Genomic DNA, 12,789 nt, shown 5'->3' with positions numbered 1-12,789 from the left:
AGGTGCAGGAGTAGGCCATTCTGCCCTTCGAGCCTGCACCGCCATTCAATATAATCATGGCTGATCATTCCTAATCAGTATCCTGTTCCTGCCTTATCTCCATAACCCTTGATTCCACTATCTTTGAGAGCTCTATCCAACTCTTTCTTAAATGAATCCAGAGACTGGGCCTCCACTGCCCTCTGGGGCAGAACATTCCACACAGCCACCACTCTCTGGGTGAAGAAATTTCTCCTCATCTCTGTCCTAAATGGCCTACCCCATATTTTTAAGCTGTGTCCTCTGGTTCAGGACTCACCCATCAGCGGAAACATGTTGCCTGCCTCCAGAGTGTCCAATCCTTTAATAATCTTATATGTCTCAGTCAGATCCCCTCTCAGTCTTCTAAACTCAAGGGTACACAAGCCCAGTCGCTCCAGTCTTTCAGTGTAAGGTAGTCCCGCCATTCCAGGAATTGACCTCGTGAACCTTCGCTGCACTCCCTCAATAGCCAGAATCCTCTTTCACTATTGTCTTGAATTTAACATCAGTGCAGGTTGAGCAAGCTTTTGTTTGTTCTGAACTTATCTTTGACCTTTCCCAGTCCGGCAGCACCTCGATTTAAAAACAAACTTGCATTCTTCCTTATAGACCTCTCCATGGCTGTGCCCCTCCCTACTCCCAGGCAACCTCCGTCAAACTCTACAAAACAGTTCCAAATCTCTGCTCCCCTCGGACTCTGGTTGGTTCTGATTCCTTAATTTTTTTCCCACTTCACCAATTAGCTGTGTGCCTACATCCTAAAGTCTGGATTTCCTATGGAAGCCAATTCTCCACTTCCTCACCCTCCCCTCGAACCCTCCCCTCCCCCCCTCCCCTCCACCCCTCCCCTCCACCCCTCCACTCCTCCACCCACTCCTCCACCCCTCCCCTCCACCCCTCCACCCCTCCACTCCTCCAACCCTCCCCTCCACCCCGCCACTCCTCCCTCCACCCCTCCACCCCACCCCTCCACCCCACCCCTCCAACCCTCCCCTCCACCCCTCCACCCCTCCACTCCTCCACCCCACCCCTCCACCCCTCCACCCCTCCACCCCTCCACCCACTCCTCACCCCTCCCCTCCACCCCTCCACCCCTCCCCTCCACCCTACCCCTCCACCCCTCCCCTCCATCCCTCCACACCTCCACCCCTCCACCCTACCCCTCCACCCTTCCACCCCTCCACCCCTTCCCTCCATCCCTCCACACCTCCACCCCTCCCCCTCCCCTCCACCCCTCCCCCTCCCCTCCACCCCTCCCCTCCAGGTAAGGTGCAGTGGGTCAGACCACCCAGCCGAAAGCAAAACAGAATTTATTTCAACACTACTGACGCGAGCATAAGAGGTACAGTTAGTAAGTTTGCAGATGACACCAAAATTGGAGGTGTAGTGGACGGCGAAGAGAGTTACCTCAGATTACAACAGGATCTTGACCAGATGGGCCAATGGGCTGAGGAACGGCAGATGGAGTTTAATTCAGATAAATGCGAGGTGCTGCATTTTGGGAAAACAAACCTTAGCAGGACTTATACACTTAATGGTAAGGTCTTAGGGAGTGTTGCTGAACAAAGAGACCTTGGAGTGCAGGTTCATAGCTCCTTGAAAGTGGAGTCGCAGGTAGATAGGATAGTGAAGAAGGCACTTGGTATTTGTCAGAGTATTGAGTACAGGAGTTGGGAGGTCATTTTGTGGCTGTACAGGACATTGGTTAGGCCACTGTGTGCAATTCTCGTCTCCTTCCTACTGGAAAGATGTTGTGAAACTTGAAAGGGGTCAGAAAAGACTTACAAGGATGTTGCCAGGGTTGGAGAATTTGAGCTCTAGGGAGAGGCTGAACAGGCTGGGGCTGTTTTCCCTGAAGCGTCGGAGGCTGAGGGGTGACCTTATAGAGGTTTAGAAAATTATGAGGGGCATGGATAGGATAAATAGACAAAGTCTTTTCCCTGGGGTCGGGGAGTCCAGAACTAGAGGACATAGGTTTAGGGCGAGAGGGGAAAGATATAAAAGAGACCTAAGGGGCAGCGTTTTCACACAGAGAGTGGTACGTGTATGGAATGAGCTGCCAGAGGGAGGGGTGGAGGCTGGTACAATTGCAACATTTAAGAGGCATTTGGATGGGTATATGAATAGGAAGGGTTTGGAGGGATATGGGCCGGGTGCTGGCAGGTGGGACTAGATTGGGTTGGGATATCTGGTCGGTATGGACGGGTTGGACCGAAGGGTCTGTTTCTGTGCTGTACATCTCCATGAGTCTATGAACTGGCCACTCCCTGCCATTGTTAAACTAAGCTCTTTCTGGACCCCTCAGCACCTCTGCCTTTACGACCTCTCTTAAAAAAAAACCCAAAGACAAAGTAACCTTGTTAGAGTGACAGCATTGTCGTATGTAGGTAGGGTAAATGGAAACAATTCCCCTCAGTTGAGGGACTAATCACCAGGAAGAACAGTTTTAGAGAAAGGGAAATGATGTTTGGAAGAGATTTTTAGGAAAACAATTTTCACGGAGAGGGTAGTAGGAGTCTGGAACTCACTGCCTGAGAGGGTGATAGAGACAGGAACCTTCACAACATTTAAGAATTAAATCAAATGCCGTAACACTGAAGTCTACATGCTGGAAGATGAGATAAGCGCAGATAGATTGACCAGTGGTAACATGATGGGCTGAAGGGCCTCTTTCTGTGCTGTAGAAACTCTATGTCTTTCTTCTTCCTTATATGGCTTTGTGTTAAATTATGTTTGACAATTTCTCATGTGATGCAATGAACATTAAAAATGCCACATTAAAGCAAATTCTTGCTGTACAATAAAATTTACTTTGGATAGATCAGGACTGACAAATTAACAGACAATCTGGGGCTTTCCTGTTTTCTGTACTTGTTGCCTTTCTGCAGTGAAGTGCTTTTTAATGACAAGGGCTAATTTTAAACACGGATGAAGCTCCCAACATAGAGTCCACCCTTCCACAGTTTTATTACAACGGATTTTTCCAATGTTTTCCTTGAATATGCATCTGCGCTGATTGGCCGGCACGAATGGACTTGCGTCTACCCGGCAGCACTGAATTTGTGTCGCTCCTTGCTCTACTCATTTGCATTCATGTCTTCATCGCCCTCGTTCTGAAACCAGGGAGAGATAAACAAGGAGTCCAAGCCAAGAATTCAACTAGGAGAGAAAAATAACACGCAACATTACAAATATAGGACTCGAAGTTAACCCTTGGAGTGCTGAAGTATTTGTAGGTTGATAGATGAGAAGGCTGAGGTAGAAATTCAACCTTATGCCAACTCTGGGTCTCAAACCGGCTTTGCCAATTGGAACTCTTTATAGCAGTAACTTTCGACACTCAGAGGTTCAGGTGCGTGGAAACACACTTTTAATCCAATCCCAATTACTCTGGGGAATTTTAATCTGTTGAAATCTTGAAAATTAAATTTGGAAAATTTCTAGCATGGGTTTTTGCCTCACAATGACACATTAATTTATTTTTTTTTCAAACAGGATGAGGGCATCCCTGGCTAGGCCAGCATTTATTGCCCATTGCTGTGGGTCTGGAGTCACATGTAGGCCAGACCAGGTAAGGATGGCAGATTCCTACCCTAAAGGACATTAGTGAAACAGAAGAGTTTTGTTGGCAATGGTTTCAGGGTCATCATTAGTCTCTTAATTCCAGATTTTTTACAGAATTCAAATTCTGCCATGGCAGGATTCAAAACCAGGTTCCCAGAGGATTGCCTGGACTGCTGGATTAAATGCAGAGCGATAATACATTGGGCCACAGCCTCCCCTCGCCTTTGACATCATGGAACTACAGGATTGTTACGCCTCTGCTGGAGGCCTTTCAGCCCATCATGCCTTCCCCAGCTCTTCGCAATGACCATCTTTACCTTGTGCCAATCTCCTGCTCTGCCATGTACCCTTGCATGCCATTTCCATCCAAGTAAGCATCCAGTGCCCCCCCTGAAGGTCTCCGTTGAATGTGCCCCCACCGCACTTCCAGACACTGACGACTCACTGAGTGGAGGAGATTTTGTTCTCTCTCATCACTCTTGCTTCTTTCACAGATCACTTTAAATCGATGTCCTCTTGTTCCTGTTCCTTTTACAAATGGGGACAGCTTCACCCTAATAACTCTATCCAGCCCACTCATCTCCTCTCATCCTTCTCCTCTCCAATTCCAACAGTCCCAGTTTCTTCAATCTGTGTTCACCACTGAAATTCCTCATCCCTGGAACCTTGCTATGACGTGGCACCCAGAATGGTACACAGTACTCCAGCTGAGGTCTAACAATTTTCTTGTATAGGTTCAACATCACCTCCTTGCTCTTGATTCGGAGATGCCGGTGTTGGACTGGGGTGTACTCCTTGCTCGTGTACTCTATATCCTCATGAATAAAGCTGAGGCCACTATATACTACCTGCTCTCTGCCTGTCTTTTCACTTTCAATGATCTGTGCACACAATATACCCAGATGTCTCATTCCTGCACCCCACCCCAGAAGTGTACCAACATTGTGTGGTGAGTTGAAAATCTACCTCGATGTTTCTGGGCTGGGGGGGACGGGGGGGTGTTGGGAAACACTACATCAATCCATTTTTTAGAGTTGGTGACAGTTTTTTTTCAAATCGATTGCACACAGATGCAGGTGACTATTTCAAAAGCTATGAGGAATGTTTCTATATTTGAAACAGACTGCAAATGTCACCTCAGAATTTCATAGAACATAGAACAATACAGCACAGAACAGGCCCTTCGGCTCACGATGTTGTGCCGAACATTTGTCCTTCCTTTCGTTCCAGAGTTGCAGATTAGAAAGCACTGCATTGTTCGTTCATGTCAGGACGGAACTGACAATACTGTGCTTCCAGCTGGTGGCCTTGGCTCGTGAAGAAACCTATCCCATGCAGTCTGAAGGTCATTGGTTCAGGTTCCACTTCCAAGGCCTGAGGTCATATTCTAGACTGGCACTGTACAGAGGGAGAGTACAGACAGAGTGCTGCACTGTTGGAGGCACATTCGACTACTATAACTACTATAACTACTCCGCTACTATAACTCACTCCCATGTTTGTCACCTCAGCTATTCATGAGTGGCACATTGACTCAGTGGTCAGCCCTACTGCCTTACAGCACTAGGGCCCCAAGTTTGATGCCAGCCTCAGGCAACGGTCTGCGTGGCATTTGCACATTCTCACCGTGTCTGTGCAGGCACCCTCGGGGTTTTCCAGTTCCCTCCCACTGTCCAAGGACGGATCTTGATCAGATGGGCCAATGGGCTGAGGTGTGGCAGATGGAGTTTAATTTAGATAAATGTGAGGTGCTGCATTTTGGAAAGGCAAATCAGAGCAGGACTTATACACTTAATGGTAAGGTCCTTGGGAGTGTTAGTGAATGAAGAGACCTTGGAGTGCAGGTTCATAGTTCCTTGAAAGTGGCGTCACAGGTAAGTAGGATAGTGATGTTTTCCTTCATTGGTCAGAATATTGAGTACAGGAGTTGGGAGGTCATGTTGCGGCTGTACAGGACATTGGTTAGCCCATTTTTGGAATATTGTGTGCAATTCTGGTCTCTTTCCTATCGGAAGGATGTTGTGAAACTTGAACGGGTTCAGAAAAGATTTCCAAGGATGTTGCCAGGGTTGGAGGATTAGAGAGGCTGTATAGGCTGGGATGGTTTTCCCTGGAGCATCGGAGGCTGAGGGGTGACCTTATAGAGATTTTTGAAATCATAAGGGGCATGGGATAGGATAAATAGACAAGGTCTTTTCCCCAGAGTCGGGGAGTCCAGAACTAGAGGGCATAGGTTTAAGGTTGAAAGGGTAAGATATAAGAGGGACCTAAGGGGCAACTTTTTCACACAGAGGGTGGTACATGTATGGAATGAGCTGCCAGAAGTGGGGGAGGCTGGTACAATTGCAACATTTAAAAGGCATCTGGATGGGTTTAGAGGGATATGGGCCAACTGCTGGCAAATGGAACTAGATTAACTGAGGATATCTGGTCAGCATGGACAAGTTGGACTGAAGGGTCTGTTTCCGTACTGTACGTCTCTATGATTCTATGACTGTATGTGCAGATTGGACGGATTGGCCATGGGATAATATAGGGATGGGGTGGGTCTGAAAGGTTGGTGTGGACTCAATGGGCTGAAAGGCTGTAGGGATTCTATGATTCCCAAATCCTGTAACCAGCCTCACAAATTGTCAAAGTGAGAACAAGTAAAGCTGTTTTCTCTCTGACCTCCAGCCCTTCCTGCTCTTTCACACTCATCTTTCTTGTCAAGCATCGGGCTCCCTCCCAACGGCTCTTTGTGCGGCTTGCTGTCAGTTTTGTCTGGCAAGTGAAAAGAGATAACCACGTGTTAAATTCAAGTCAGCATTGTTAAACCCAGGACCCTGCCAGTGAGGAAAGGGAAGAACTCCCTCGTGGCCTGTACAACATCTATCCCTCAACCTACATCACTAAAACAGATGATCTGCTCGTGATCACATTGATGTTTGTGGGTTTAAAATGAGTGCTGGATTTTCTCTGAATCGGAGATTGGGAGCAGAGACTGTATTAAGATTGAGGCAGTTCCTTCAATGCATTTCCTAAGCTAAACAGAAACCGCATTCTAATTATATCTCACTGACTGCAGACTGCTTGGAGATGGCCTGAAGTCATGAAAGGCGCTATAGAAATACAAGTATTTCCCTTCTTTATCAGCATGAGTTGTGCATTAGGAATTCAACCGTCCTTAAGAAGGCTTCCTGTTGATTTGAGATTAGTGGCAGCACAGTGTGAACACTGAAGGAAGCCAAGGGGTTGCTGGTTGACCTTAATACATCCCTTGCCTGGTGGGTAACTGTTGTTTATATCTGTTGTGCAATAGTAATGCCTCTTTTGTAAATCTATCATGAGGCTGGGTTTGAAAAGGGACGGGGCTGTGTCTGTGTGTCCAAACCCCTACACTGAAGAGACTCGTTCCCTGTATCTATTGCCAGCACCGCTCCCCGCCCCTGGCCCGCCCCCCCCCCCCCCATTACACTCTCTCACTTTTCAAACGGGGGCACTGCAGATTCAAAGCTGCAGTGGATTCAGCACAATATTCAAAACAAAACCCCACAGAACTGCGGGTGCTGGAAATCGGCAACAGAAATTGCTGGAGAAACTCAGCAGGTCTGGCAGCTTTTGTGGAGAGAGAAGCAGAGTTAATGTTTTGGGTCCGGTGACCCTCCTTCGGCACATTATTCTCCCAGCTCTGGAAACTGACTTTCAACCTGAGTCTCGTTCCTGTTGCCCCAAGGTTAGGGAGAGGAGGCATGGGTTTGACCCATATTATTTTGAGATGCTACAGAAAGAGTTGCAACAAAATCAATCGATTACAAAAGCCAAAGATGCTTGACTGAGATTAGATTCTTTGAGGAGAAAGTGAGGTCTGCAGATGCTGGAGATCAGAGATGGAAATGTGTTGCTGGAAAAGCGCAGCAGGTCAGGCAGCATCTAGGGAACAGGAGAATCGACGTTTCGGGCATTAGCCCTTCTTCAGAAGAAGGGCTAATGCCCGAAACGTCGATTCTCCTGTTCCCTAGATGCTGCCTGACCTGCTGCGCTTTTCCAGCAACACATTTCCATCTGAGATTAGATTCTCTACAGCACGCCCAACAAGTCCACACCGACCCTCCAAAGAGTAACCTACCCCAGACCCATTTCCATCTGGCCAACGCACCTAACATTATGGGCAATTTAGCACGGCCAATCCACCTAACCTGCACATCTTTGGATTGTGGGAGGAAACCCACACAGACACAGGGAGAATGTGTAAACTCTGCACAGACAGTCACCCGAGTCAGGAATTGAACCCGGGTCCCTGGCGCTGTGAGGCAGCAGTGCTAACCTCTGAGACACCGTGCCACCTGACAATGCTAAATAATCAGAAACAAAACAGAAATTGCTGGAAAAGCTCAGCAAGTCTGGCAGCATCTGTGGAGAGAAATCAGAGTTAGTGTTTTGGGTCCTGTGACCTTGCAATCCTACAGTGCGGAAGTAGGCCATTCAGCCCATCAAGTCCACACTGACCCTCTGAAGAGCACTCCCTCCACATAACCCTGCATTTCCCATGGCCAACCTGCATATCACTGGAGACTACGGGCAATTTAGCATGGCCAATCCACCCTAACCTGCTCATCTTTGGATGGGGGATCAAACCAGGGGGGGAATGTGAAAACACCACACAGACCAACGCCTGAGGCTGGAATCAAACCTGAGTCCCTACCGCTATGAGGTAGCAGTGCTAACCACTGAGCCAACACTCCAGCTGAAACGTTAACTCTGATTTCTCTCCACAGATGCTGCCAGACTTGCTGAGCTTTTCCAGCAGTCTCTGTTTTTGCTTCAAACTCCGGCAACCTGACGTAAGTGAGAATCAGAAAATGGTGGCAAACATTTGTCTGCCCTGGCTGTTTGAATTTGAGAGGATAAGAGGTAAAGTTTCAGCCTTTCCTCACGAACTTTAACCAGCCTGCAAACTGCAGCTGACCTGTCCAGTAAGGTTCTTTTAAAACCTGGATCGATGGATATCCCATTCCCTCACTGTGACATTCCTTGCTCAACAGAGCAGACTAGCTCTCTCAAAAGGAAGCTGGAGAAATAATCAAGTGCATATCAGGACACTGTGCATACACTAGTTTGCCTTGGCATTGCTATCAGTGTTATGAGAGGTCTGGATTAGAGGTACAACATGTTCCGGGCTAATCTTCAAGAATTTCAACAGACTCAGCGTCACACTGGGGAGAAAGCGCCGGTCCAAATATAATATAATATAAAGGAGCAACGTCGGCAGATTTATGGAAGTTGTCTGGGGCTTTAGGGTTTGATTCCAGTCTGTAACTTGCCTCAGGCAGAGTGTTATTTCACGCCCGACACAATCTGGGGCACAACCTTGTCTTTTTGTTTGTGAATTTGAGTCTGTGTGTGGAGGTGGAGATGAATGAGGGAGGAGGATGAGGAGGGGGGGTGTGGGGGGGGTGAGTTCGCTTCAGGGAATGCGTTCATCTCGGCTCATTACGTATTCGTGCGTGGGTAAGAGGTGGCATTTTTATGGGCGAGTGGGGCACAAGATGCCTGCGTTTCTCATCGCCCCCCCCCCCCCCCCCCCCCATTCCCACACACCAGGCTCCAAACGTAAACCATATTCAGACTACACTTCACTCTTTCCAACCCGGGGGGGGGGAGACATCACTCAAATTCCACTCTTGGCACCCCAATCTCGGGAATATCAGAGAGTAGACAGAAGGGGACAGCACAGTCTCACACAGGGTTCTTTTGAGGGCTGTCTGGGGAGAAGGCGATAGCAACTAAAGCCAATGATGGCTCTCAAAGGGCAGCCTGGGCAGAGGTAGATACGGACTGGCAGCTATGACTGGCATTAAAGAACCGGGGTCCCATGCCACAAGAATCCCTACAGTGTGGAAGCAGGTGGTTGACCCATTGAGTCCACAGTGATCCTCCAAAGAGCATCCCACCCTCCCTACCATAGCCCTGTAAGTCTGCATTTCCCGTGGCTAACGCACCTAGCCTGCACATCCTCGAACACGATGGGCAATTGAGCTTGGCCAATCCACCTAACCAGTGGAAACCCATGCAGACGCGGGCAGAACAAGCAAACTTCCCACAACCAGTTTCCCGAGGGTGGAATGGAACCCAGGTCCCTGGCACTATGAGGCAGTGGGAGACAGTGAGGTCTGCAGACGCTGGCGATCAGACTTGAGAGTGTGTTGCTGGAAAAGCACAACAGGTCAGACAGCATCCGAGGAGCTCCGGCCCGAAACATAGATTTTCCTGCTCCTCGGTTGCTGTCTGACCTGCTGTGCTTTTCCAGCAACACACTCTCAACTGTGAGGCAGCAATGCTAGCCACTGAGCCGCCATGCCACCCTAGTGAATGATCTGCCACACTCTGCCAAGGTTAGGTACCACTGTCTACTTGATGTTTCATTGCTCACAGAGTTAGAGATTGCATTGTAAGTGTCTACTGGCACAGGAGTGTCACACACAAGATTGGAGCCAGGCATCAGATACCTCACACACAATTAATTTCTGCCACTTCCTGACTTTAACGTGACTAACATAAAGCTATGGGCAATCACAGTGTCACTGCCTCTCCCACTTAGAACATAGAACATAACAGCGCAGTACAGGCCCTTCAGCCCTCGATGTTGCATCAACCTATGAAACCAATCCGAAGCCCATCTAACCTACACTATTCCATTTTCATCCATGTGTTTATCCAATGACCATTTAAATGCCCTTAAAGTTGGTGAGTCTACTACTGTTGCAGGCAATGTGTGTTCCATGCCCTTACTACTCTCTGAGTAATGAAACTACCTCTGACATCTGTCCTATATCTGTCACCCCACAGTTTAAAGCTATGTCCCCTCATGCTAGCCATCACCATCTGAGGAAAAAGGCTCTCACGGTCCAACCTATCTAACCCTCTGATTATTTTATATGTCTCAAATAAGTCACCTCTCAACCTCCTTCTCTCTAACGAAAACAGCCTCAAGTCCCTCAGCCTTTCTTCATAAGACCTTCCCTCCACACCAGGCAACATCCTGGTAAATCTCCTCTGAACCCTTTCCAAAGCTTTCACATCCTTCCTATAATGCGGTGACCAGAACTGTACACAATACTCCAAGCGTGGCCGTACCAAAGTTTTGTACAGCTGCAGTATGACCTCATGGCTCCAAAACTCAATCCCTCTACCAATAAACGCCAACACACCATATGCCTTCTTAACAACTCTATCAACCTGGGTGGCAACTTTCAGGGATCTATGTACATGGACACCAAGATCTCTCTGCTCATCTACATGACCAAGAATCCTACCATTTTCTCAGTACTCTGCATTCCTGTTACTCCTTCCAAACTTAAAGCATAAAAGGTGATCCAACATTCAGCAGCTCATGCACCACCTTTGACCTTTCATCCCAGCTAGGTGACTGCATATGGGCAACTCAGTGGTTAGCATTGCTACCACACGACACCAGAGACCTGGGTTGGATTCCAGCCCCAAGTGACTGCCTGTGTGGAGTTTGCACACTCTTCCCAGGTTCCCTCCCATGGTCCAAAGATGTGCAGGCCAGGTGGATTGGCTGTGGGGAATGCAGGGATACAGTTGTGGCGATTTTGGTTATGCCCTTCGGAGGGTCAGTGTGGACTTGATGGCCTGCTTCTATGTTGTAGGGATGGGGTTCTATTCTATTCTACACATCTGATAGTGTCTCACCAAATGGGACAAGGACCCCCCACCACAAACATAGCTCAGGATGAACACCTCACAGGTATCGCAGTCACACATTTCTATTACTTTTCATTGGCTCTCAGTCTTTGGCAACACTGAGCCATCTTTTAATCAGAACACTTTTATTCCTGAATTGCCCCATTCCATATTCTTCTTAATAGTAACACGCACGGATAATCAAACTCTGTCTGTATCTATCAATATAAAGTGCTGATGTACCCATACTCATGTCACTTCATCCCTCTCTCCCTCTGCAGGAGAAGAACATGAACAATTAGTGCAAAGGGGCACAGACTATGGGGGTGAGATGCCTCGCATAAGGTCCCTCAGCCACTTTGAGGAACCTCAGCCCCTCTGGGGATGCAGGTCTGAATCCTGCCATAGCATAAGGTGCAACTTGAATTCAATAACAATCTGGAGTTAACACCATAATGGTGACCATGACCTCATTGCCAATTGTTGAGGAAAAGTTGCAAAGCCGAGGCTGATTGATATTTGTTCAAATGTGGATCCAATAAATTTGAGATGAAGATCAGCCATGATTGTACTGAATGATGGAACAGGCTGAATGGCCAATTCCTGTATCTACCACTAAGTCTCTACCAATTAAATTCAGAAGCTACCCCAGTGATTTCAAATTTGAATTCAATCAAAGTGTGGCCTGATGATTTGCACTGCATATGTTACATTTCAGTGGAGTCAATGATTGTGCTGTACAAGGGTCAACTTGTACAGTGACCGTGCTCTCACCACTGAATCAGCCGGTATATGATTATAAACTCCACTCAACAGGTGTAAGCGTCCCTTCGCAACTCACACAACATTGCAGAGCCTAGACGGCATGTGCTGTGCATCCTCATTTAGTAATCACCTGGAGCATGTTGCCAATCAGTAGCCCATTAACAGAGAAAAGACCAGACGCCATAACTGAAGATAAAATTCTTAGTACAATCTTCAACATGTATTACAGCCCATTGGTGTGCTATATACTACAGTATATTGATGTGTTATATATTACAGTCCATTGGTGTGCTATGTGAGTACAGTATATTGGTCTGCTGTGTATTAGAGTCCATTGGTGTGTTATGTATAACAATGTATTGGTGTGTTATGTATTACAGTGTATTAGTATGCTATGTAATAAAGTCCATTGTTGTACTATGTATTACAGTGTATTAGTGTGCTATGTAATGCAGTCTATTGGTGTGTTATGTATTACAGTCCATTGGTGTGCTATGTATTACAGGTATCCTGATTCCTGATGAAGGGCTTGTGCCCGAAATGTTGATTCTCCTTGGATTACAATCCATTGGTGGGCTATGTAATACAATGTATTGGTGTGCTATGTAATACAGTGCATTAGTGGGCTATATGATACAGTGTGCTATGTAATACAGTGTATTAGTGTGTTATGTATTACAGTGTATTGGTATGCTATGTATTGGTGTGCTATGTATTACAGTGTATTGGTATGCTATGTATTACAGTCCATTG

General features: G+C 47.3%; 1 long non-coding RNA gene across 3 annotated transcripts in view; it reads left to right on the top strand.

Moving 5' to 3' along the window:
* LOC122541883 (uncharacterized) overlaps positions 1 to 12,458 on the top strand; it is a 70,490-nt gene extending 58,032 nt beyond the window's left edge. For 2 of the 3 annotated variants that reach the window (XR_015754245.1, XR_015754243.1), the window contains 2 exons: positions 3,517 to 3,592; positions 3,689 to 4,425. This is a non-coding gene — a long non-coding RNA (uncharacterized LOC122541883). Of the gene's footprint in view, positions 1 to 3,516; positions 3,593 to 3,688; positions 4,426 to 8,342; positions 8,479 to 11,552 lie in introns of those variants that run through there. The other variant, XR_015754244.1, reaches the window with a different exon arrangement.
* The last annotated feature ends 331 nt before the right edge of the window (positions 12,459 to 12,789 follow it).

Source organism: Chiloscyllium plagiosum, unplaced genomic scaffold, assembly GCF_037043375.1.
Source record: "Chiloscyllium plagiosum isolate Xiang-an unplaced genomic scaffold, Cpla_swu_hap1 HiC_scaffold_43, whole genome shotgun sequence".
NCBI classification, from domain to species: domain Eukaryota; kingdom Metazoa; phylum Chordata; class Chondrichthyes; order Orectolobiformes; family Hemiscylliidae; genus Chiloscyllium; species Chiloscyllium plagiosum.
The sequence above is the reverse complement of the archived record's forward strand: the minus strand, read 5'-3'. Positions and strand labels throughout refer to the sequence as shown.